This window comes from Mirounga leonina, unplaced genomic scaffold, assembly GCF_011800145.1.
Source record: "Mirounga leonina isolate KUSES-001 unplaced genomic scaffold, KU_Mleo_1.0 Mir_150, whole genome shotgun sequence".
In the NCBI taxonomy this organism is placed as follows: domain Eukaryota; kingdom Metazoa; phylum Chordata; class Mammalia; order Carnivora; family Phocidae; genus Mirounga; species Mirounga leonina.
Window position 1 is genome coordinate 27,343,780 of NW_023270374.1, and position 24,005 is coordinate 27,367,784.

The 24,005-nt window shown below is 43.5% G+C and overlaps 1 protein-coding gene and 1 non-coding gene across 4 annotated transcripts in view; one reads left to right on the top strand and one right to left on the bottom strand.

Moving 5' to 3' along the window:
• Positions 1-547: 547 nt before the first annotated feature.
• LOC118011627 lies at positions 548-651 on the bottom strand. Its single transcript, XR_004679507.1, has one exon. It is a non-coding gene; the product is annotated as a U6 spliceosomal RNA (small nuclear RNA).
• Positions 652-2,339: 1,688 nt separating this feature from the next.
• Positions 2,340-24,005, top strand: part of PHF20 (PHD finger protein 20) — a 142,584-nt gene continuing 120,918 nt past the window's right edge. The window contains exon 1 of one of the 3 annotated variants that reach the window (XM_035006226.1): positions 2,340-2,449. The gene's annotated coding sequence lies outside the window, so the exon portion shown is untranslated. Of the gene's footprint in view, positions 2,450-13,579; positions 13,609-24,005 lie in introns of those variants that run through there. The other 2 variants (XM_035006229.1, XM_035006227.1) reach the window with 2 other exon arrangements.

The window sequence follows — 24,005 nt, forward strand, 5'->3', positions numbered from 1 at the left end:
ATCCTTGAGAGCAGGGCCTACATCTCATTCTACCATGTCTTTGGTGCTCAGCTCAAGCCCTGGTTTCAATGCATGCAGGCTGAGTAAGTGAAGAAACAGGTTGTATTTATGTGCGGCTATTGAGTCGGGATTCTTGGCATTAATTATGGTTGTGCGACAACAAATCCTCTTATGCTACAACAGCCACTAACATTTCTTTTTTCTTTCTTTTTCTTTCTTTCTTTCTTTTTTCTTTTTTTGAAGATTCCATTTACTTATTTGAGAGAGAGCAGCGAGGGAGAGGGAGAGGGAGAAGCAGATTCCCTGCTGAGCCTGACATGGGGCTGGTTCCCAGGACCCTGAGATCATGACCTGAGCTGAAGGCAGACGCTTAACCATCTGAGCTAAGATGCCCCAGCCACTAACATTTGAACAATTTCATGTTAAGAGACATAAACCGAGAGGATCCTGGGAAGGTCCTTTCTTATTGTATTGGAGTACTGAGCTGAGTTTTTGCAGGTGGTTCTGGTCCTCAAATTCCTGAAGTTTTTTTCTTTTTCTTTTTTTAACACAAATGGAATATTTCACTAATTTGCGTGTTATCCTTGGACAGGGGCCACACTAATCTTTGTATTGTTATGATTTTTGTATATGTGCTGCTGAAGTGAACACAGCTGAAGATTTTGTCCCTGGTTTCCCAGAACCTCTTCCTCTGCCCGGAGGTAATGCCCTCTTCAAGCCTGATTTGAAGAACAACTCTCCTATGGACTTGCGCCATAAAGAAGAATCTACTAGTTTTTTTAAAATATCATTTTCTTTCCTTTCATTCCTTTGACAGATAATACATTGAACATCTATTATTTGTCAGGTTTGACAATTCAGTTGATATAAGATAGTTCCTAACTCTAATTTAGGAAATAGACAAATATAATCAAGAGAACAAACAAATGAAATAATTAAAACTGTGTTAGTGCTCTGCTGAAAATGAACAGTAATTAGGTAGAGAGTAATTGTCAAGGGGCGGGCGTTTGATCAAGTGAAGCACTTTTAAATAATGCAGCTAAAGAGAGTCTCACTAAGGTGATGACAAACAGACCTGCATGATGAAGAGTTAGCTTTGCAAAAAGCAACAGCTTATTTGATGATCCAGCAGCTGGAAAGAATTTAGAAAGAACCATAGAAACTGACAGAAAGTCATTGTGGCCGGAGGATGAACAAGGGTGAAGGATGCAGGTGAACGGATTGGCCATTTTAAGCAGGGCAGTGACATGATTGGATTTACATTTTAAGAAGTGCAATCTGGCTGCTTTGTCTTTCTGATGTAAATTAAAGTCCTCATGTCGCTCAAAAATAACAAATGTTCAGCCTTTCTCCTTGGGACTTCCCAAGTCCCGTTGGGAAAACATTTCATACCCTTTGGTTGTGGCTGCAACTCCCACCTAGGTCCCCAGAGGCAAAATACAGCTCCTCTGCACACCAGCATTGGAATCCTTTCCTAGCTAGGAGTTAATGAGGCAAAGTGTTGGAGGTATTAGTGCAGAGACCCTGAGGCGGCAAGGAACCTGGCTTGAGCACTTACTTTAAAGAGGTCGAGGGGCGCCTGGGTGGCTCAGTTGGTTAAGCGACTGCATTCAGCTCGGGTCATGGTCCCAGGGTTCTGGGATCGAGCCCCGCATCGGGCTCCCTGCTCGGCGCGAAGCCTGCTTCTCTCTTTCCCACTCCCCCTGCTTGTGTTCCCTCTCGCTGTCTCTCTCTCTCTCTAATAAATAAATAAAATCTTAAAAAAAAAAAAGAAAGAAAGAGGTCGAGAACGTGGGAAAGCAGGATGTGTGAGAATGTGAGAAAGGCAGGTTAGGTTCAGGCTTCGAAGAGCCTGGTTGATAGGCTACAGTGGAGATTAAGATTTCAACCCCCGAAGAACAGTGGGCAATGGGTTTTGAGCAAGGTGTGGCTGTGATTATACCTGAGTTTTGAAAAGCTCCATTGTCTGTGTGTGAAGAATGGATTGGAAGGGGAAAGGGTAATGGGATGGAGGGCACCAGCACCATCATCTAAGAGAGAGGTGGCCTAGACTGGAGTGTCGGCAGCGGGATGGAGAAAAGTGGGAGGCTTCGAGATGCACTTAGGCGGCGAAATTAACAGGTGATGGGTAGTGTCCAGTCCCAGGCTTCGTGTTACCTCAGTGGTTATGGGTGAATGGGGACTTCGTGCTCTGGATCAGGGCGCCGGCCTGGTTCCCGCGCGTCAGGGCAGTAGGCGTGGCCCGCGGGAGCCATCTCCACGGGGATCAGGCGGGGCGGGGCCGAGGGCGGGGCAGCTGGGGCGCTGCGTCACTCGGTGGTGGCGAGGGTGCGTGTGTGTGGGGGGCGGGGGATACGCTGGGCGCGTCCCGAGGGTCACGTGGTGCGCAGCACGCAGAGTCCTTCTGTCGGTTGGTCCTGGAGCGGCGCAGCCGGAGCGGGGCTGTGAGGTGAGCTCGCGGCGAGACGCGGCGAGGAGAAGCCGGCTGGCCGGGGCCGGGTTGGGCCGGGTTGGGCCGGGCCCGCGCGCTGCGCGCGCTGTGCTAGCGGGAGCGGTGACGGCCGCCACGGCTGCTCCGGTCCCCTGTCCGGCCTCGCTCCCCGCCCGGCCCCGCTCGCCCAGCCCGGAGGGAGGCCCAGGGACCGCTGCTGAGAGCGTGGCGGGCGTGCGAGCGGCGCCCAATCCTCAGGGCTGCCCGAGGGAATGACGGCGGCCGCGGCCAATCAGCGCCGCTCGAGGGGGCTGGGCCGCGGGGTGCGGGCTCGGGGCGCGGAGCGGGCCGTGTTGGGGGTGGGGGGTAAGCGCTAGGGCTAGAGGCTGAGCTGTGTGGTCCCCGGGAGCTCCACCACCAGCCGCTGCTCTTACCTTGTGCTTTGGGAACGCGTTTTCTTTTATTGACTCTTTTATCCTATTCTGAGGAGCACACCCCTTTCTCAAGCCCCTGACTATGGGAGTGTCCCCTTTCTCTATAGTTTAGAGAATGTGGTGCATCCCCTTTCTTAAACTCCAGCCCTGGGGTTTTATCTTAATTTCCAAAGTCCCTCAAACGGAGGATGTAACCCATTTCTCAGGCACCCCCCCCAAATTGGGAGGACACTCCCTTTTCCGAGCCTCCAATCTGAACACGCACTCCTTTCAGATTTTGGGGTTTGCCCCTTTATTGAGTCAAATCTGGGGTCCAGTAACCAAAGTTTTGGGGGTGCTTCTATTCCCACAAATCCAAGAAAGAATTCCCTTCTCCAGGCCCCAGATCTTGCAACATGCTTTCCAAAATTTCTTAAATTTAGGGGCTACTTCGTTTCCCCAGCCCTTGAAATCTGGGGGTGCTCCTTATTTCCAGAGTCTACTGAAAATGCGATCCAAATCCTGAAGTTTGTAGGTGGATATTTGCGGTTGCACAAATAAAGGAATTCACTGCTTTTTCTAGTCACTGTATTCTTGGGGTTGCACTCATTTTCATGAGTTCCTCAAATCGAGGAACTACTTTATTTCCTGGGGGGGACTCATTTTCATATCTGAGAGTGTATTTATTTCCTGTGTTTCCAAAATGTACAGAATCCACCCCTTTTGGTTGTACAGTTCTCAGGGTGCAGCCACCTTCCTGAAACCTTTTAAGTCGGGAGGACACACATTTTTTTCTAAGTCTTCTCATTCCGGGGCCATGATCCTTGGTTCTTGAGCATGCCTCCTATCCTTTTTAGCTTTTCTTCTATCCAAGACATTTTCATTCCTCAGTTTCCTTTCCTCTTTGGAACCCCATTTCCCTTTTAGGTGCTCTCCCTGCTTGGTCAGGGCACCCATTTCCTCTTCCTTCCTCTGGTGAATGCATATCTTCTGCACAGCACTTTCTCTGCCTCTGCGACCTTTTTTCTGAGCATACTTCCTATAGTCACATCTCCTGAATTCCCCTCCCCCAAGGAAAAGATCCCCCTCCAAAAGGGTGCCTGCATGTTGTCTTTCGTATGTCTACTTTATCTTTTATCTTTCTGCTTTCTACTAACAGAAACTCTTCTATCTTAGTTTGCCCTATCCCATTTTCTGCATTTTTCTGGTTTCTAACTCCCTTTGGACACTGCTCTGCTTACTGGTGTCTGTAGAGATTTTCCCTTTTCTACTTACTCCTTGAGCTGGAGGTGGCCTTAAGTCCAGGACTGTCTGACCCTCCAGCACCGATTTTAAACTGGAAAGGAATCCCCTTGCCTTTCTTTGATTATTCACAGGACTCTTAATTCTCCTGGTGGTTTGCTTCCTGTAAGATTCTGGTTAAATGTGTACTGTTTTCTCCTTTGCTTTTCCCCCATATATTGGGAAAACATTCTGAAGGGATTCTTCCAGTCTTGCTTCCAACTCATAAGCTTCCTCCCTATATTGGCTTTCTTCCTTTTATCAAGAAAAGAGGTCATTTGGAGGAATCTCTTATCTTTTTGTTCTTGTCCCTGAGGTGCATGTGGGGGTTGGATACTCATCTCTCCCCATCATTTTCTCACATGTCTGCCAAGCCTTGCTCCCAATCCCCACCTTAGAATCTCCAAATATCTGGGACCTCTCCTAATATCTGGGACCAAATATCTGGGACCTGTATAAAAGCCTCTCAGTAGGTTCTTTCTTTTGTAGTTCTTTCTGCCTTTCCAGATCTTACTCAGGGCTTCTCTGCCTGAACCCCTAACCGGATTAATTTCTCCACAGCTGGAATCCCAAGTGCTTATGGGATAATGATACCTCTGACCTTTCTCCCTTTTGGGAAGTACTTGAGTGTGCAGCTGTATGAGGCCTCAGTGGGGGAGAGAGTTTGGGCCTGAGAAGCTACACTGGCAGGATGAGGCAGGAAAGTACTGCATTTTCAGGACCACATCCTTCTGAATCTCATTTGGAGATTGGATGTTTGCCAAGCACCTGCTTCTTAGGGATGCTGGGGGATTTAATGATACTCCCAGGAACCTGTAGGAATTAATGGGGCTTGTAGAGAAGTGCTCTGAACTCAGTGTTGGAACTTGCATAAAATTAACCATTATTATATTTTCAGAACAACTAAACTGTTCTATATTTCATGTGCTTGAAAGCTCTAGAGCTAAGGTATGTTATTTCAGGAAGTGAAATGGATCCCACATTTAGATCATGTGGTCGTTAGTAAATACCAAATTGATTAAAAACACTGAAGGTCTGTCTGATCAGTACTTAATAAAATATGATATACAGAAAGTGAGCAGATATTTTGTCTCTTTATATGCCTGTTTGGTACTTTATCTTTTTGGTATTGCTATATACAGTGCACCCTTAAAGTATTTTGTGTCGTGCTTCTCAAACTTGAATGTGCATATAAATCTCCTCTGGGGGAAGGGTCTTGCTAACATGCAAATTCTGATCTAGTAGTTTTAGGCTGCTGCCTCAGTATCTGCATTTCTAATTCCCAGGTGATACCAATATTACTGAACTATACTTTGAGTAGCAAAGTTCTATACACAAAGCCAAGGATATCTCTGTGGAAATAGGAAGGTGGTGGTTAGCCTTACGCTGAGGTATTATTTTCCATTTTCTCTTTATCTAGACATATCCCCTAAAGTTTGTACAAGGCCATAGTCCCCTGCTGAGGACTATTAGTTATACATAATTACAGTTAGTCTAGCATTTAGCTTTTAAAACCATGGCTAAAATTTCTTTCTTTTTTTTTAAGATTTTATTTATTTATTTGACAGAGGGAGAAAGAGCACAAGTAGGGGGAGCAGCAGAGGGAGAGGGAGAAGCAGACTTTCCGCTGAGCAGGGAGCCCAATACGGGGCTTGATCCCAGGACCCCGAGATCATGACCTGAGCCAAAGGCAGACACTTAATGGCTGAGCCACTCAGGTGTCCCTGAACATAATTCTTGACATAGAGTCTTTTTCTTCTTCTTTTTTAATTTTTAAATTTTTTTAAAATTTAAAATTAAAAAGTTTTAGGATTATTTATTTTTTTGAGAGGGAGATAGAAAGAGAGTGTGTGTATGCACAAGAGCAGGGGGAGAGAGAAGCAGACTCCCAGCTGAGCAGGGAGCCCGACCCAGGACCCAGGGCTTGATCCCAGGACGCTGGGATCATGACCTGAGCCTAAGGCAGATGCTTAACTGACTGAGCCATCCAGAAGCTCCTCTTCTTTTTTTTTTTTTTTTTAATTGATTGATTTATTTTAGGGGGGGACACGGGAATGAGGGCACACAGGTGGTGGGACGGAGAGGGAGACAAGGAGACTCCCCACTGAGTGGGGAGTCAGAAGTGAGGCTCCATCCCAGGACCCCAACATCATGACCTGATGGACACTCAACCGACTGAACTACTCAGGTGCCCCTTGATGTAGAGTCTTCTAGTGAATACTGCAGGGCTGATATAGTAGTTAGCCATCTCGTCTCTCTAGGTCCTCACTTGTCATCCTACCATGGGTAGGTCATATGTGTTGGAATTGACAAGGAGTCCTTGGTTTTCTAGGTTCTGGAAATGGGCCTGGGAAAGGCAGGTGCCTGGACCTTGAATAGAAGCTGCTGGCTTATCTCTGTACCAGAGCTTCACAAAGGTGAATGCTGGTGGGAAGATGATATTCTTTGATAGCAATCAGTGCTTATAATGCTCTCTCTCTTTTTGTACCAAATAAGTCTTAGTGGGTTTTTCTTTCCTAAATGTCTTAAGTCATCTGCACCTATTTCCCTGGCTGTCACCTGTCGTGGCCTTTTTTCCAGCATAATCCTGTTCTGGGCTCTAATCAGGACAAACCTGAATGACTAGACTGTTTTGTGTCCCGTGCCTCCCCCTCCCCCCTCATCCCTCACATGAATATCAGATCCTCTTCAGTAACGGATTTGATCTGCATTTGGCCCTAGTCCCAGCTCTTCCACTCACTGTGAGACCTCAGGCAAGTCACTGAATGCTACTGGGCCTCATTCTCCCCAGTTGTAAAATGAGGGGCTGATTATCTCCAAGGTCTACCCTGCTCTGAGTCTTTGTCAGTACCTTGCTTAGAAACCCAGTGTGTGGGGAGCTTGTTGTTAGCAGATCTGATTTCCTTCACGTGCTCTGTTGGGCAGGCTGCCAATCGATCAAGTCACTCCTGTCACTGCCTCTTTTCTAGCCTAGTCAGGCAGCTTGTCCTCACACCCAACTTCAACATACTTCTGCCTCCATGTCCTCTGCCAGTTCCATGCTTAATTTCATTCAAAATTGCCTGAACTTCTCACTGTTACTCAGTGTTCCTTCAGTGTTAGGTACTTTCTGAATCACTAACAGGGAGTCTTGTAGTTTATATACAACTATGTTGGTAAGTTTTCTCATCTTACAATACATTTAAAAAGTGTTTTCTCCTCCCCACCCCAGCTTGCTTGCTTGCTTGCTTTCTTACGTATTTTATTTATGAGAGAGAGAGAACTCTAGAGAGAGCACAAGCAGGCGGAGGTACAGAGGGAGAGGGAGAAGCAGGCTCCCTGCTGAGCAGGGAGCCCATCCCAGGACCCCGGGATCATGACCTGAGCCAAAGGCAGATGCTTAACTGACTGAGCCACCGAGGCACCCTCCCACTCCAGTTTTCTTTTTGGCTTTGAATTAGCAGGGTAGGCAGAATGAAATTTAAAAGTGAAGCAGACAGTTTCCTTTTGGCTGGAGTTTGGGGAAAGTGAGATGTAATGCTTTTAGTCCTCTTCTCCCAAAGGTCTTCCGTATCTGTGGGGGTTCAGCCACCTGGTACTTCTCCCAGGATTTTAAAGGTGCTCAAACTCCCTATCTGAAATTTGAAAGTGTATCCTGAGTGCAAGCACTATTTATTTATTTAAAGATTTTATTTATTTATTTGAGAGAGAGAGAATGAGAGACAGAGAGCATGAGAGGGAGGAGGGTCAGAGGGAGAAGCAGACTCCCCGCCGAGCAGGGAGCCCGATGCGGGACTCGATCCCGGAACTCCAGGATCACGACCCGAACCGAAGGCAGTCGCTTAACCAACTGAGCCACCCAGGCGCCCTGCAAGCACTATTTAAAAATGACTTCAAGTGCTTTTTCCCTAACAATATACTCATAAAGCCCAGACAAGAAATTGCTAAGGACAATGATAAGAAATCTAGATTTCAAATAACTTCATCAGTGAGTGAAACAGTTCTTTGAGAACACCTGACACTGCCTGGAAATCAGGGCTCAAGGTTGTATATAACTCCCTAACCTTCCTTTCTCATCTCTCTAGGAGCTACTGGGGGGAAGTTTACATTTTTCATGATAAACATTCTTTAAGCCAAAATCTGTTCTTACTTAGAGCCTCTTTGGTTAGATTGTAAGCTCAGAGAAAGGGAGGATGTTCCTGTCTTCTCTCTCTCAGCAATTGCGCCTTATAGCTTGTTGACTGGCTAACCTTAACTTAGGGTAACCTGTTGAAAATTGAAACCCTGATTTGTGATGCTGTGACAACTTTGCTAGATCTTGGACTGGGTGGATATCCAGCTGTTCTTTGCTTTCTTTGACCAAATAATGGAAGTAATGAGCTTGCAGAAATCCCATAAAATTTTAGGAGCCTGGTGTGAGTCACCAGGCATAAGTAGGGCAGTTTGTATGAAAGGCAGGTGGTGTCTGGATCCATGGTCTTCGTTGAAGGAGGGAGAGGAGGAGTCTGGGGAAGGATTTAAAATGATGGTTTGGGTGCGCCTGGCTGGTTCAGTCTGTAGAACAAGGGACTCTTGATCTCAGGGTTGTGAGTTCAATCCCCACATTGGGCATAGAGCTTACATATATTTTATTTATTTATTTTTAAAGGTTCTATTTATTTATTTGACAGAACAAGCAGGGGGAGCAGTAGGCAGAAGCAGAGGGAGAAGCAGGCTCCCGCTGAGCAAGGAGCCTGATGTAGGGCTCGATCCCAGGACCCTGGGGTCATGACCTGGGCCAAAGGCAGACACCTAACCGACTGAGCCACCCAGGCGCCCCTAGAGCTTACATTTATTTATTTATTTATTTATTTATTTATTTATTTATTTATTTAAGATTTATTTATTTATTTGAGAGAGAGGGAAAGAGACAAAGAGAGCCCAAGCAGGGGGAGAGGCAGAGGGAGAGGGAGAAGCAGACTCTCCACTGAGCTGGGAGCCGGACATGGGGCTCAATCCCAGGACCTGGAGATCATGACCTGAACCAAAGGCAGATGCTTCACCATCTGAGCCACCCAGGCGCCCCTAGAGCTTACGTTAAAAAAAAAAAAAAAGATGGTTTGATCTAATGAGAGCTTATCCCATGTCAGGAACATAATCCTAGGATTTTATTTTTTTATTATTTATTTATTTTAATTTTATTTTTTTATTAGAGAGAAACAGCATGACAGGGGAGAGGGTCAGAGGGAGAAGCAGGCTCCCCGATGAGCTGGGAGCCCGATGTGGGACTTGATCCCAGGACTCTGGGATCATGGCCTGAGCCGAAGGCTTAACCAACTGAGCCACCCAGGTGCCGCAATTTATTTTAATTTTTTTTTAAAGATTTTATTTATTTATTTGACAGAGAGACAGCGAGAGAGGGAACACAAGTAGGGGGAGTGGGAGAGGGAGAAGCAGACTTCCCGCGGAGCAGGGAGCCCAATGTGGGACTCGATCCCAGGACTCTGGAATCATGACCAGAGCCGAAGGCAGACGCTTAACGACTGAGCCACCCAGGCGCCCTAAATAAAATATTTTTTAAAAATTAAAATAGGGGCACCTGGGTGACTCAGTTGTTAGCGTCTGCCTTCGGCTCAGGTCATGATCCCAGGGTCCTGGGATCGAGTCCCACATGGGGCTCCTTACTTGGTAGGGAGCCTGCTTCTCTTTCTCCCTCTGCCTGCTCCCTCTGCTTGTGCTCTCTCTCTCTCTGTCAAATAAATAAATAAAATATTAAAAAAAGAGATTTTATTTATTTGAGAGAGAGAGTGAGTGCACAAGTTGGGGTCATGGGCAGAGGGAAAGAGAGAGAGAGGCAGACTAGACTCCTCACTGAGCAGGGAGCCTAACATGGGGCTCTATCACAGGACTACAGGATCATGACCTGAGCTGAAGGCAGACACTTAACTGACTGAGCCACCCAGGTGCCCCATTTCTTTTTTTTCCCTTGTATTTTTTTTATTATGTTATGTTAATCACCATACATTACATCATTAGTTTTTGATATAGTGATCCATGATTCATTGTTTGCGTATAGCACCCAGTGCTCCATTCAGTACATGCCCTCTTTAATACCCATCACCAGGCTAACCCATCCCCCTTCCTCCTCCCCTCTACAACCCTCAGTTTGTTTCTCAGAGTCCATAGTTTCTCATGGTTTGTCTCCCCTCAGGTGCCCCATTTCTTAATCTTTATTTTTTATTTTATTTTTTTTGAGATTTTATTTATTCATTTGACAGAGAGAAAGAGAGCAGAAGTAGGGGGAGCGGCAGGCAGAGGCAGACGGAAAAGCAGCCTCCTCGCTGAGCAGGGAGCCTGATGCGGGGCTTGATCCCAGGACCCTGGGATCATGACATGAGCCAAAGGCAGACACTTAACCGACTGAGTGACCCAGGCGCCCCATTTCTTAATCTTTAAAATGGGAGTGAGAAAACCTAATGTACAAGTTTATCAAAACTTGGTAAACTGTGAAGAGTTGAGTGTATGTTATTATTCCTCACAAATTGTTTTTAAAATCCTTTCATGTTGTTTGTTAGTTTGTATTTTATCCGTAACTCTATCAGTGGAGAAGGAAAAGACACTTAAATTTTTTTTTCATTTTTACACAGAACAACTGAAACAGTAATCCCTTAATATCATTAGTGTACAGATATCCCAAAGGCCTCATTTATTTATTTATATTTCTAAAGGTCCTATTTTTAAAAGTAGTATTAAGTATAGTGGGTCTTAGAGGAGGTCCTGCTTCTCAAATCCCAGCTCTTCCATCTAGTCAGGTGACCATGGGCAAATTATTTGCACTAAGCCTCCTTTTCCTCAGTAAAATGGGATAATACTGCCAGCTTCTCTGCGTTGTTGGAAATAAGGTATTTGTCAAGGATTTAGGTGAAGTAAATGTAAGCCATTTCCTGGTATTAATAATAAAGGCCAGGAATAAAAGTTAATATTTAAAGAATAAGGTAATGAATTAGTTAACTATTAAATACTTTGTCTTTAAAACACCATAAGCATGAAACCGTTGTAATTCAGGAAAGTGTCTTTGGAGGCCCCGTGGAGTAATGACTCCATATTCAAATTGTTTTCTTTTGTAATATAGTGATACCTCAATTAAGGAGTCCTGTAAAAACAGCTTAGGTATGTTTAAGAAAAGGCTCCCTTGGGGCGCCTGGGTGGCTCAGTCCGTTAAGCATCGGACTCTGCTCAGGTCGTGATCTCTGGTTCGTGAGACGGAGACCCGAGTGGTGCTCCATACTCTTTGGGGAGTCTGCTTGAGATTCGTCTGCCTCTGTCCCTCCCCCTACTTGGGAGTGCCTGCATGCACACACTCTCTTCTCTCTCTCTAATAAATCTTTAAAAAACAAAAAAAAAACTCCCTCCTAAAAGTTAGTCATACAAACCCACTCCACAGATACTAACATTTACGGACTGGAGCCTCCCCCTGACTGAAAAACGAATACAGCTTTTCTTAGGCCCCAGGAGCGAAGTTGTGGTCTGTCTTCAGGTGCCTCATTCCCTATGCCTTGCCTTCCTCCCCTGCCCCTAAGGAGTAATAAGGGTTCCTTCATTTACCCGTGGGTAGCACTTTCAGAGAGCCTCCACGTGATGTCTTGAATCTCTACTTCCTTCTAGGGGAATGATACTTGTCTTTTTTCCTGTTTTCATTCTGCCAGTGAGGAAGTTGACATTTAACAATTACCTGACCACCCCGTAAGGGCACTGCTTGTTAAATGCTGGGGCTGCCTATGAGGGAGTTCAGGGCCTTGTGAGAGAGCGCTCAGAGACAGGCAGTTTCAGTGTCGAGTGCTGTGTGCTGGGGCCCAGAGAACAGGCCAGACTGCCTTGGGAGAATATAGTAGTGGGCTGCTGGCCCCGCAAGCCCTTTGGGTAGTGTGGAAGGACTGGGCAGAGAAAGCAGCTTGTTCGAGCAAAGGTCCTGGAGGTTGGAACTATAAGGGGTCTGGCTGTGTGTGTGGCTCGAAATCAGTAATACTCCGAGAGCCCAAGTAATTTCTCTCTTCACAACACCTGTATGAAGGTATGAAGTTGGTACTGGTACTATTCCTATTTTACAGGTGAGGAGTTTGAGGTTCACAGAGAAAATGACTTGCACAGGGTTATCTGGAAAATATTGGAGCTGGGATCCAAACCCAGCCTGTCTCACTCCAGAGTTCTGGCACCTAACCACTGTGTGCCACTGCCCCTCTGCTAAGCTTGCCTACTGTCCTATTTTTAAGCGCCCACCCTTAGAGACTCCGAGGTTGGTTTGGTCACAATGGCCAACTCACTCAGCCTTAATGCCACACTGAGTAGCTTGACCTTGGTTTCATAGGGGAACTACTGAGCTGTGTTTTTTTTTTATTGAGATACAATTGACATATAACCTGAACTGATTGATTAATTTTTTTTTAAAGATTTTATTTATTTAACAGAGAGAGAGAGCACAAGCAGGGGAAATAGTAGGCAAAGGGAGAGGGAGAAGCAGGCCCCCCGCTGAGCAGGGAGCCCGACGCGGGGCTCCATCCTAGGACCCTGCGATCGTGACCTGAGCTGAAGGCAGACGCTTTACAACTGAGCCACTCAGGCGCCCCCAGAAATTTATTTTAGAGTGGGGAGCCTACTTCTCCTTCTGCCTGCCCCTACTCCTGCTTGTGTGCTCTCTCTCTGACAAATAAATAAAATCTTAAAAAAAAAAAAATGAGGGCGCCTGGGTGGCTCAGTTGGTTAAGCGACTGCCTTCGGCTCAGGTTATGATCCTGGAGTCCCGGGATCGAGTCCCACATCAGGCTCCCTGCTCAGCAGGGAGTCTGCTTCTCCCTCTGACCCTCCTCCCTCTCATGCTCTCTGTCTCTCATTCTCTCTCTCGCAAATAAATAAAAAATAATAAAAAAAAAAGAATTATCATCATCATCACTACAGATCTATAAGGTAGACACTAAATGAGATGCTGGTTATATAAAGCACTTAGAATAGTATCTGTAGTAAAACAGGCAGTCAGAAGATGTGAGTTTATGAGACAGTATTGATTTGGATCTGGGAGGGTGTGGCTAGGGGCTTTGAGCTCCAGTGAAAGCTGTTGTAGTAATTGGATTAGATCTGATGGGGGCCTGAAGTGGCAGAGACCTAGAAGTAGGTGTTACAAAGTGGTGAGTGTGAGTGGGAGGCAAGGGTGATATCCATGTTTCTAGCTTGGCACATTGGCCAGTCTTGGGCCTTAAACTCTGATGAGGAGAAAACGAACTTGTGAGGATAGGATGATTAGCTCAGTGAAGTTGAGTAAGGTGCCAAAGGTCATTGAGCAAATATATTCTGGAGCCCAGCCTGGACAATAGGCCCTTTCCACTGCTTCTGGGAAGATCACTGATTTGACCAACTCATTCTCAGTAATTTGGAATAAGTAAACTCAACCTGTGTTTGCTCTCTGTCTGAATTTTAATTGTAGAAGGAAAAGCTTGGCTCTTGGAGAAAGCATTTCAAGTATCCATAAAGAGGGTAAGGGAATTTTTGGCCTATTTCTTTCCTTTCTCCTTTCCTAATTTCTCACCCCCTTTCCTTTGCTTACTTCCTAACCCCCTCAAATAAAAGAGGTTAATTCAGCTCTTACAGTTTCACCTGGGGAAGGGCCCGAGGAATGGAACTGGTCTTTGCTTTAGATCCAATCTTTCTTCTGTGTCCTTGAGGAAATGAGGGTAGTGGTCAGGGGCCCTTGCCCCCCACTTGAACCAGTTTTTCATCTCCCTAGGACTAAAGACATGCTTTTTATGTTCTTTACTATATTGGATACTATTTGTTAATATTTCATGATAATATTGACTAGACTGTAATCCTTTGTGTCTGATGTCCTTTTTGCTGCTATTACTGTTACACAACCATTTTATTTCAGTACTGAACATTTAGTGTTTATTGTGCTAAGTATTGGACACCCATTAGCTCACTTATTCCTCACAACAACCCCAAGAGGTAGGGGTTATTAATCCCATTTTATAGATGGGGTAAACAGAGAGAGGCTCAGTGATTTTTCTCATCTTAACTCTGCCAATTAGTGGAGCCAGGATTGGTAAGAATCTGAGTCTAAAACCTGTCTGCCTCCCCCATCCCTAAGCATTTCTGACCTTCCTCCAAGACAGAACTTCGGCAAAGAGTCCCCTTGGAAACTTCCTCCTGTGAGATCAAGGTGTCACTGGACCTGCTGATACTGTTTATGCTTTTATGGGACAACACTGTGGGCTGCTGGCTAGTCTACACCTCCTAGGCACAGGGCTGTGAGGGAGAGGAGACCTCATTCCCGCCTGAGGCACCTTGCCTGTAGGACTTTCCCTTTGCCTAGAATTTTCCCCCTAGATCTTCCATGGTTGTCTCCTCGTCATTTAGATCTCTGTCAGATCTCCACTCCTCAGAGTCCTTTGTAACAGCCTTATCTAAAGTGGTCCTCCCATGTCACTGGTTCACAATATTTTGTTGGGTTTTTCCCCAGGATGCTTATCCTGCCAGAGATTATCTTCTTTGTGTGTATCTTGTTTATTGCCTGCATTCCCTGCTAGAGAACAGGGTTGGGATAATCTTGTCCTCCCAGTATCTCTCTGCAGCACCTGGCACATAAGCATTCAATAAATACTTATTGAGGGGCACCTGGCTGGCTCAGTTGGTTGGCTCAGGTTGTGATCTCAGGGTGGTGGGATAGAGCCCTGTGTTGGGCTCTGCACTCAGCGTGGAGTCTGCTTGTCCCTTCTCCCTCTGCTCCTCCCCCCAGCCCTCCTCAAATAAACAAAATCTTTAAAAAAAATAAATATTTATTGAATGAAGGAGGCATAAAGATTTAAGCTGGTGTTTTGCTTGAAGTGTCCTTCCATTGAAAAGGGGATGTATTAAGTTTCAGAGGCACCATCACCATTAAATGGAGGTTGAATGCAAGCCTGGTGGTAAGCACTATTAGGTTATCACAAAGCTTATTCTGTAGTTTCTGGTGATTGACATTCTTCCCTTGAGTGTCCCTGGGTTTATTTTTCCCTGATTCTGTCTCAGCTGACTCGTTGAAAGGTCTTGTTCCATACCCATCTATCACTTTAATTCTTTATTACTTTGAGCCCTCAGTTCCTTCTCCTTGAGCACAATGGGGTTGCTGAGGGCAGGACCTCCAGTTACCATGGCTACAGTACTCTTTCACGTCTTCCAAAATAAAACCCAGAGTCCTTGACAATACAACAGTAACTGTAAATGTATTATGAATTAGGAAAATTCTGCTGCCATTTTTTGAGTACCTAGTTTGTGTCCCTACAAATAGGGACTTTGTACATCTTTTCTCACCTAATTCTTATAGCATCCAACATAGGGACCATTATTTTATTTTTATTTATTTATTTTTAAAGATTTTATTTATTTATTTGACAGAGATACACAGGGAGGGAACACAAGCAGGGGGAGTGGGAGAGGGAGAAGCAGGCTCCCCGCTGAGCAGGGAGCCCAATGTGGGGCTTAATTTCAGAACACTGGGATCATGACCTGAGCCGAAGGCAGCCAGACGTTTAACCACTGAGCCACCCAGGTGCCCTTTGGGGCCATTATTAATACTCATTTAATGAATTAAGAAAGAGAACTCAAAGATGTAGCTCATAAATATGTGGTAGTGGTTGAGAATCTGGAGACATAGGGCCTATGGTTCAAATCTTGGCACAGCCTCTTACCATATGGGTGTCCTAGGATGTCCCTAACTTTCCTTTGTTCCTCTGTTTCTCATTTTTGCAGTGAGGATTAATAATGGTAGCTACTTCTGTAGTTGCTGTAAGGATTACATGACTTAATATGTGTAGAGTTAGCTATTGTTATTATCATTAAAAATGTTTTTTATGTAGGTCTTGTTAGTCTGCCTAAGGATATTTTCTGTCTGTTCTTTTGTAAAGTTAGTTCACATCCTTGTCATTTTATTTTTTAGTTCATTTATTTTGCATCTGTTGAACATCAGTCATTCCTTTCCCTAATGGAGCTTAGAGTATAATCCTACTACATTAGATTTTATTTAAATATTCTCTTGGTTTTTTGTTTTTTTGTTTGAGAGAGAGCGGAAGTGGCAGGGGGAGAGGGGAGGAGGGGAGAGAGAGAGAGAGAGAGAGAGAGAGAATATCCCAAGCAGGCTTGATCTCACAACCCTGAGATCGAGAAAATCAAGAGTCAGATGCTTAACCAACTGAGCCACCCAGGTGCCCCAGTATTCTCTTGTTTTTAAACATGTGAACTATATCTAGTTTCCCCAGAGTTTTATCTAAAGAGCTATTGTTTTTCTTGTTTTTTTTTTTTTACATTTTCTTTATTTCTTATAAAAACATATTAAAATTTATATACTTTGAATGCAATCATATTTTTTAATCCTTTAAATCATTACTTTCAATGTTACCTATTCTATGAAAATCTTAACCCATAACAACATGAGAAATTTGCAAACATAAAGTTATAAAAATAATCTTATGGAATAAATATGTAATAATTGATGAATCATGCATTCCTTGTATGACTTATGCAAACATGGCCAGTCCATCAACAAGACACCCAGATATGTACCATAATAATTAAATAATAAATTAAATTAAAATAAATAAATAATTAAATTATGTACAAAATAAATCATCTTTGATATTTTGTCAGTTTTAAGTCCTATAAAAATATTAGTTTTCTACTTTTTTATTTTGTCCTCATAAAGGTAAACTTCTCAGTTGGAGGATAGAATGTGGCCTCCATTTATCTTCTTTTTTTTTTTTTTTTTAAAGATTTTATTTATTTATTCATGAGAGACAGAGAGAAACAGAGGGAGAAGCAGGCTCCCAAGGAGCAGGAAGCCCGATGCGGGACTCGATTCCAGGACCCTGGGATCGTGACCTGAGCTGAGGGCAGACGCTTAACCGACTGAGCCACCCAGGCGTCCCAAAATTGCACATTCTTATATCATTATGTTGAGGTATTTTTTCTCGTTTTTACAAATGATTTATTTTTATCCTGGGCTGTATTCTTCACATTGAAGTTACTGAGTCCAAGTGTCTAAGCAGTTTTATAGCTTGTTCCTTGCTTGCAGATTGAGATAATAAAAAGATGGCATGGTCAGGGCCCTAGGCAGTGGTTCAGATGTTCAGTTTCCCCACAGCTGGGCCAGTCTTAGGTTTTGTCCTTTCTGAAAAATTAAGTATTTTTGCTTGTTATATAATGGTGTGATAATTCTGACACAATATTAAAGCATCCAATTACTTAATCTTCCTGCCTGTATTCAAATTATGTTTATATCTAAAGGCATGAATATAATAAGCACAGTAAGAACTTTGGTAGGGGAGAGAAGAAGGGCCTTTAAGAAGTAATTTGTGTATTTTTGGGAAAATCCTGTTACATGTTATAAGAGGGATGTCTCCTGCTTTTTGTTTTTTTTTTTAAGGTTTTTAAATTTATGTATTTGTCAGAGAGAGAGAGCCCAAGCAGGGGGAGCGGCAGGCAGAGGGAAAAGTGGGCTCCCTGCTGAGCAAGGAGCCCAATTTGGGACTCTGTCCCAGGACCCTGGGATCATGACCTGATGATTAACCGACTGAGCCACCCAGCATCCCAGGATGTCTCCTGCTTCGGAGGACCTCTGAAGCGGCTAGCTCCTCTGCACCTCAGTTTTCTTTGTGTGCCATGGGAACATCACATATAGTTCTAACTAGATCACTTGGCAGTTATGAAGGTCTGGTAAGACAGTGTAAGAATGAAAGGACTTTTGTATATTTAAGTAATATTTAAAAAAAAAAAAAAGTAATAAAGAAGTAACCCCAAATTAAAATCTTACCAACTAGATAATCCCTGCCGACAAAAAAAGTACATTCTTAAGGTTAGAAAATTCGAACAATATAATAAGATAAAAAATGAAAAGTTACATTTCCATGCTCCATTCCTCTCATTAAGGGAACTACTTAAACAGTTTCTTAGTTCTCGGGCGCCAGGGTGGCTCAGTCAGTTAATTGTCCGCCTTTGGCTCAGGTAATGATCCTGGAGTTCCAGGATCTAACCCCTGCATTGGGCTCCCTGCTCAGCCAGGGGTCTGCTTCTTCCTCTGCCCCTCACCCCTCTCTCACTCTCTCTCTAATAAATAAATAAAATCTTTTTTAAAAAACAACAGTTTCGTAGTTCCTTTTAAGAAATAATTTTATGCATATGCTATAATAGATGTGTCTGTCTGTTTACATTGAAATGATAATACCATACATATGCCTCTATACCGTGCCCTTTTTACTTGACAATATGTCTTACAGATGGCTCCATATCAGCATCTACTGACTGCCATTATTCCTTTTAATGGCTGTACATTCTGTTGTGATGAACCATAATTCATTTAACGAGGTCTCTTTTGTTGGACATATTAGCTGCAGAAATTACAGGGCTATATTGATCATGTTACAGGTAATTTGGCAGACTTTGGGGTATGTATCTGTAGGGTAAGTTACTGGCAGTGGGGCTGCTGGGTTGCAGATATGTGTATTTTTTATTTAAGTAATCTCTACTCCCAACATGGGGATTGAATTTATGACCCCGAGATCAAGAGTCGCTCTTCCGACTTAGCCAGCTAGGCGCCCCATGTATATATATATATATATATATATATATATATATATATATATATATATATATTTAAAGATTTTATTTATTTATTCATGAGAGACAGAGAGAGAGAGGCAGAGGGAGAAGCAGGCTCCCAAGGAGCAGAGAGCCCGATGCGGGACTCGATCCCAGGACCCTGGGATCCTGACCTGAGCCGAAGGCAGACGCTTAACCATCTGAGCCACCCAGGTGCCCCCCATGTATATTTTTGTAGATAGTGCCAAGTTGCCTCTAGAAAAGCTTTTCCAATTTATGCTTCTACCAATAGTGCATTTGGATGCTTTTTTCTCCTCATCCCTGCAAACACTGGTTATGTGTTTAAAACCTTTAAATTTTTTTGCCTTAGAACTGAAAATTTTTTACTTTGATTTGTATTTCCTTTAATTTAGGGTGAGGTTATATAGATAGAGTATAATATGCTATTAGACCTTTGTATTATCTCCCCCTCCCCAGTAATCTGCCAGTTCTTATACTTTGCCCACTTTTAAGTAAGTTGACTTTGTTCTTGGTTTGTGTGCACTCTTTGTTAATACAGGAAGTTAGTTCCTTGTCATATGCGTTGTAGCTCTTTTCCCCCAGTTTCGGAAAGTGCCTTTTAAACAGTATTACACAGCATACACTTAAAGCTTTCATTATTACTAATAACAGGAGCGTTGACCATGAATACTGTACTTAAGGAAATAAGGCTTTATGTCTCCTTTGTGGCAGTGGGTTCCCATTGTAGGAAAATTTAATTGTAAAGGAATAACTTAAAGTCCTGTCAAGGTCTTTAAAATGGGATCCTCTATAAATAGAGATTGCATAAAATTTTTTTCTCTTAGTTTTCCTCCATGTCCTTATTGAATGTATTCCCTTTAACTGTTAATTCTGGAAGCTGGAGATATTTGGAAGAATAAGCTAAGGGCCTGAAGAATGGATAAGTTGAAAGCTACCGAATCTTGGCCCTTTGGCATCTTGAGAACAATCTGTGTTTAAAACTAAGTGTGAGAAGTTAAAAAAAAAAAGGTACTTCTTAGGTAACTCTTTTTTTTTTTTTTTTTAATTCCTGCTTCTGTCTTGAACTCTTTTTGTTAATGTTGTTGTCAAATTAAATTGAGACTTTGTGGTGCCTGGCTGCCTAAATCCGTAGAGCATGCAACTTACGATGTCAGATTTGTGAGTTCAAGCCCCATGTGTGGCGTAGAGCTGACTTAAAAACAACAACACAATTAAATTGAGACTTTTAGATGATTTCTCGGGTGTCATTCCCCTTGCTAGAGTTTGTTCATCTCTTTCCAGTGTTTGTGTTGTGGGTGGACTGAAGCAGGGAGTATAAATTGGATTTCTTATTCCTAATTTCCGGCACAATGCCTTACCGATAGTACTCACTAATGAATTGTTGAATGATTTAATGTGATAACAAACGCTGCCACCCCAGAGGAGTGAGGGAAGATTGGGGATGGGACACAAAAGTCAGATTAATCCTTCATCTTATTCTTTGTTGTACTGATGTAGTTTAGGAAGGTAGGTGAGGTTTGGTGGGGTGAGGTCTGGAGCCAACGCCAAGAAAGATTCTTGAGACGTCCTTGGTGCAAAATGGTGGTTTTATTAAAGCACGGGGACAGGGCCCTTGGACAGGAAGAGCTGGGGTTGTGAGGGGTGGCTGATTATATACTTGGGAGTTGAGGGAGGCGAGGAAAAAGGAAGGTGGCCAAAATGACTTTCATATGTTAAAGAAGACTCTCAGGATCCTGGAGGCCTTGCTATTTTCAAGCTATGGATGTTTTTCCTTCTAGTAAAGCATTAACATTAAGATAGTTAGGAGCTTCCTGGAAGAATGTCACACAACCCCACCCAGGAGTGGAGGAGAGGGGAGAGGTTGCAGGGTGTCAGTTTATGCTTTGTCTTCAGCTAGCCTTCTGCTCCCTCATCAGTACCAGAGAGTGAAACTTCAAACAAGTGGGTCAGAGTTAGAATGAAACAGGTTTTAGTTCATGGTAAGGAAGACCTGACAATTCAGCCTCAAGAGGAATTGTTTCTTTCTTTTCCTTTTTTTTTTTCCTTCTTTGAGGCACTGGGAATAATTTGCTCATCTTCATTCATTTACTGCCTTCCTTCCACACTCCTGTATTTTAATGGAAGGCCTCCTAGGGTACCTGGGGAGAATTTGTGTGGTGAAAGAATTAATTCAGAAATCAAGCAGACCTGAGCTTTTGTTCTGGGGCTTGTCACTTAGCACCTGAACCTTAGCCAAATTACTTTAAGCATAATTTCCTCATTTGTAATAATAGAATTATTAACAGCTAATAATTCCTTTATAGTCCTTACTTTGTACCAGTCCTGTGCCCCTTAAATGGATTATCTCATTTAATCCTCACACCCACTGCCTGGAGATAGGTACCGTTATCATCGCTAACCCCTTTTAAGGAGAGGAAACAAATTCAGAGGGGTTAAGTAATTTACCCAAATTCATTCAGCTAGTATGGGGTGGATCTGGGGATTCAAGGCCAAGCATTTAATCCCATTACATTATATACATAGCCTATATAAAAGGGAGCTGTCCCCGGGCATAAGGTCTGAAAATAGTAGTAGCTCAGTGAGTGTTCAGTGCCACTCTGCCTTTCTTCTTGTTTGGCATCACTTCTTATTTTTCTTTTTTTTAAATTTTTAAATTTTTAAGTAATCTATATCCAACGTGGGGCTCAAATTTACAATCCTGAGATCAAGGGCGGCATGCTCTACCTACTGCGCCAGCCAGGCAGCCCTGGCATTACTTTTTCATATAATCTGGGAGGCCAAACGATTAATCTGTGTATTACTTATGCATGAAATCAGGGATAAAAAGATAAGTAATTTGAGGTGGTATTTGTCAAGCCAAAATGAAAACTTTTTTTTAAAAGATTATTTATTTATTTATTTGACAGCAAGAGAGGAACACAAGCAGGGGAAGCTGGAGGGGAGAAGCAGGCTCTCTGCTGAGCAGGGAACCTGATATGGGGCTCCATCCCATGACACTGGGATCATGACCTGAGCCGAAGACAGAGACGTTTAACGACTGAGCCACCCAAGTGCCCCCAAAATGAAAACTTAGACTGATTGGATTTACTCAGCAGATTTGATATCTCATTTTCCTGGAGAGTGTTAGGTAAAGCCAGTCAGACCTCTGACTCTCCCTTTCCTAGGGTCCTTATACTGGAGACACTCCTTCTTAACATAATAACTTTTCAGTTTATTAGAATGTTAATACAACTGTCAACCATTCCTGCCTTCATTTGACTTGCTTTGTGTGTTCCCCGGTATCAGCCCTTCTGAATTGGTTGTTTAGTGGATAGTTAGTTCATCCTTCAAATTGCATGTTTTTTTTTTTCTTTATGGAAAATTTCTATTGTGAAAATCTTTAAGTTTATGAAACTTTTTTTAAAAAAGATTTTATTTATTTGAGAGAGAGAGCACAAGCAGGGGGAGTGGCAGGCAGAGGGAGAAGCAGGCTTCCCGCTGAGCAAGGAGCCCAACATGGGACTTGATTCCAGGAACCCAGGATCATGACGTGAGCCGAGAGCGGACGCTTAACCAACGGAACCACCCAGGTGTCCCTATGAAACTGTTTGTTTGTTTATTTATTTATTTATTAAGATTTTATTTATTTATTTGACAGAGAGAGAGACAGCACGAGAGGGAACACAAGCAGGGGGAGCAGCAGAGGCAGAGGGAGAAGCAGGCTTCCCGCCGAGCAGGGAGCCCGATGCAGGGCTTGATCCCAGGACCCTGGGATCATGACCTGAGCCCAAGGCAGACAATTAATGACTGACCCACCCAGGCGCCCCGCTATGAAACTGTTTAAAAGGAAAAGAACAGGGGCACCTGGCTGGCTCAGTTGGTAGAGCATGTGACTCTTGATCTCAGGGTTGTGAGTTCAAGTCCCATGTTGGATGTAGAGATTACTTAAAAAAAATTAATAAATAAAAGGAAAAGAACAGTCACCTACAACCTGTTTTTTCTACCAGCCTCCTTTTTTTTTTTTTAAAGAATTTATTATTTGAGAGAGAGAAAGAACGCACGAGCAGGGGGAGGGGCAGAGGGCGAGGGGGAGAGAGAATCTTAAGCAGGCTCCACACCCAGTGCAGAGTCTGATGTGGGGCTCGATCTCATGACCCTGAGATCATGACCTCAGCCGAAATCAAGTATGATGCTTAACCGACTGAGCCACCCAAGTGCCCCTAAACACACATGGGTTTTAAAGATTAATTTATTTTATAAAGAGAAAGAGTGTGCACAGGTGGGGGGAGGGGTAGGGTGAGGGGGAGCCCAACATGGGGCTTGATCCCAGGCCCCTGTGATCATGACCTGAGCTGAAACCAAGAGTTGGATGCTTAATTGACTGAGCCACTCAGGTGTCCCAAACATACATAAGTTTTAATGTGAGCTCAAAGTGGTGTAATTTGGGATCCTGCCTTTTCATGTAATGTACTGCAAACAAATTTTTTCTAAGATGTGATGGCATTACACATCAGATATGAGGATCCACTTGTGTGATTTTTCCACATTCAGTCAGTCCATTGCAAAGATACGTTTCTGGTATGAGGCAGATGGTGCCTTGGCAGTGCTCTGGTGTTACTTGGGCAGTATAAGCTTTTGGGACCCAAAGTTTAGTGGGGGAAAATGCTGTTTGAGGTAGCTTGCTGTGTGAATGTGGCCTGCTTAAGTGCCCCAAGAGCTCAGAGTGGCTACATTTTCCATCAGAACCACCTCTGATCCCTAAAGATAAATTTTATTCGTATAGAAAATGACCACCAATCCAGTATCCAAAGATTTGATAAAGAATTACTTAGGAAAATATAAATTGTCAGAATGAAGACAAGAGGCAGAAAATATAAATAGAACAAAGAACGTATAGTTCTTCCTTGTCCAGCCTCCCAAATAGGGCCAGAAATCAGTGTCTCAGCTTTTGTTTATTTCTTTTGTATTACTTAAAATTCATAAGAGTTGCAGCTTGTAGTTATTCATCTGTTTATTGGCTACTTTTTTGTCTTCCCCCGTGGACTAGAGGCTTCATGAGGACAGGAACTCTGTCTCTTTTGGTCTTGACTGTTTTTCTAGTCTTTAAGCAGATACTTGTTGAATGCATTAGCAAATGATTGTATTTAACCTGGAGATCAATTATTTTTTTTTGGAGTTCTGAGGGGTGCCCCTTTAAGTGAGCCCTTGGTCAGCATTGTTAAGTGGGGGGTCTCCTCAAGGGTCCTGGAACTACAGGATACTGCATAATAGAGAAGGAGGAGCCAGTGGAGGGCACACCTGTGTTA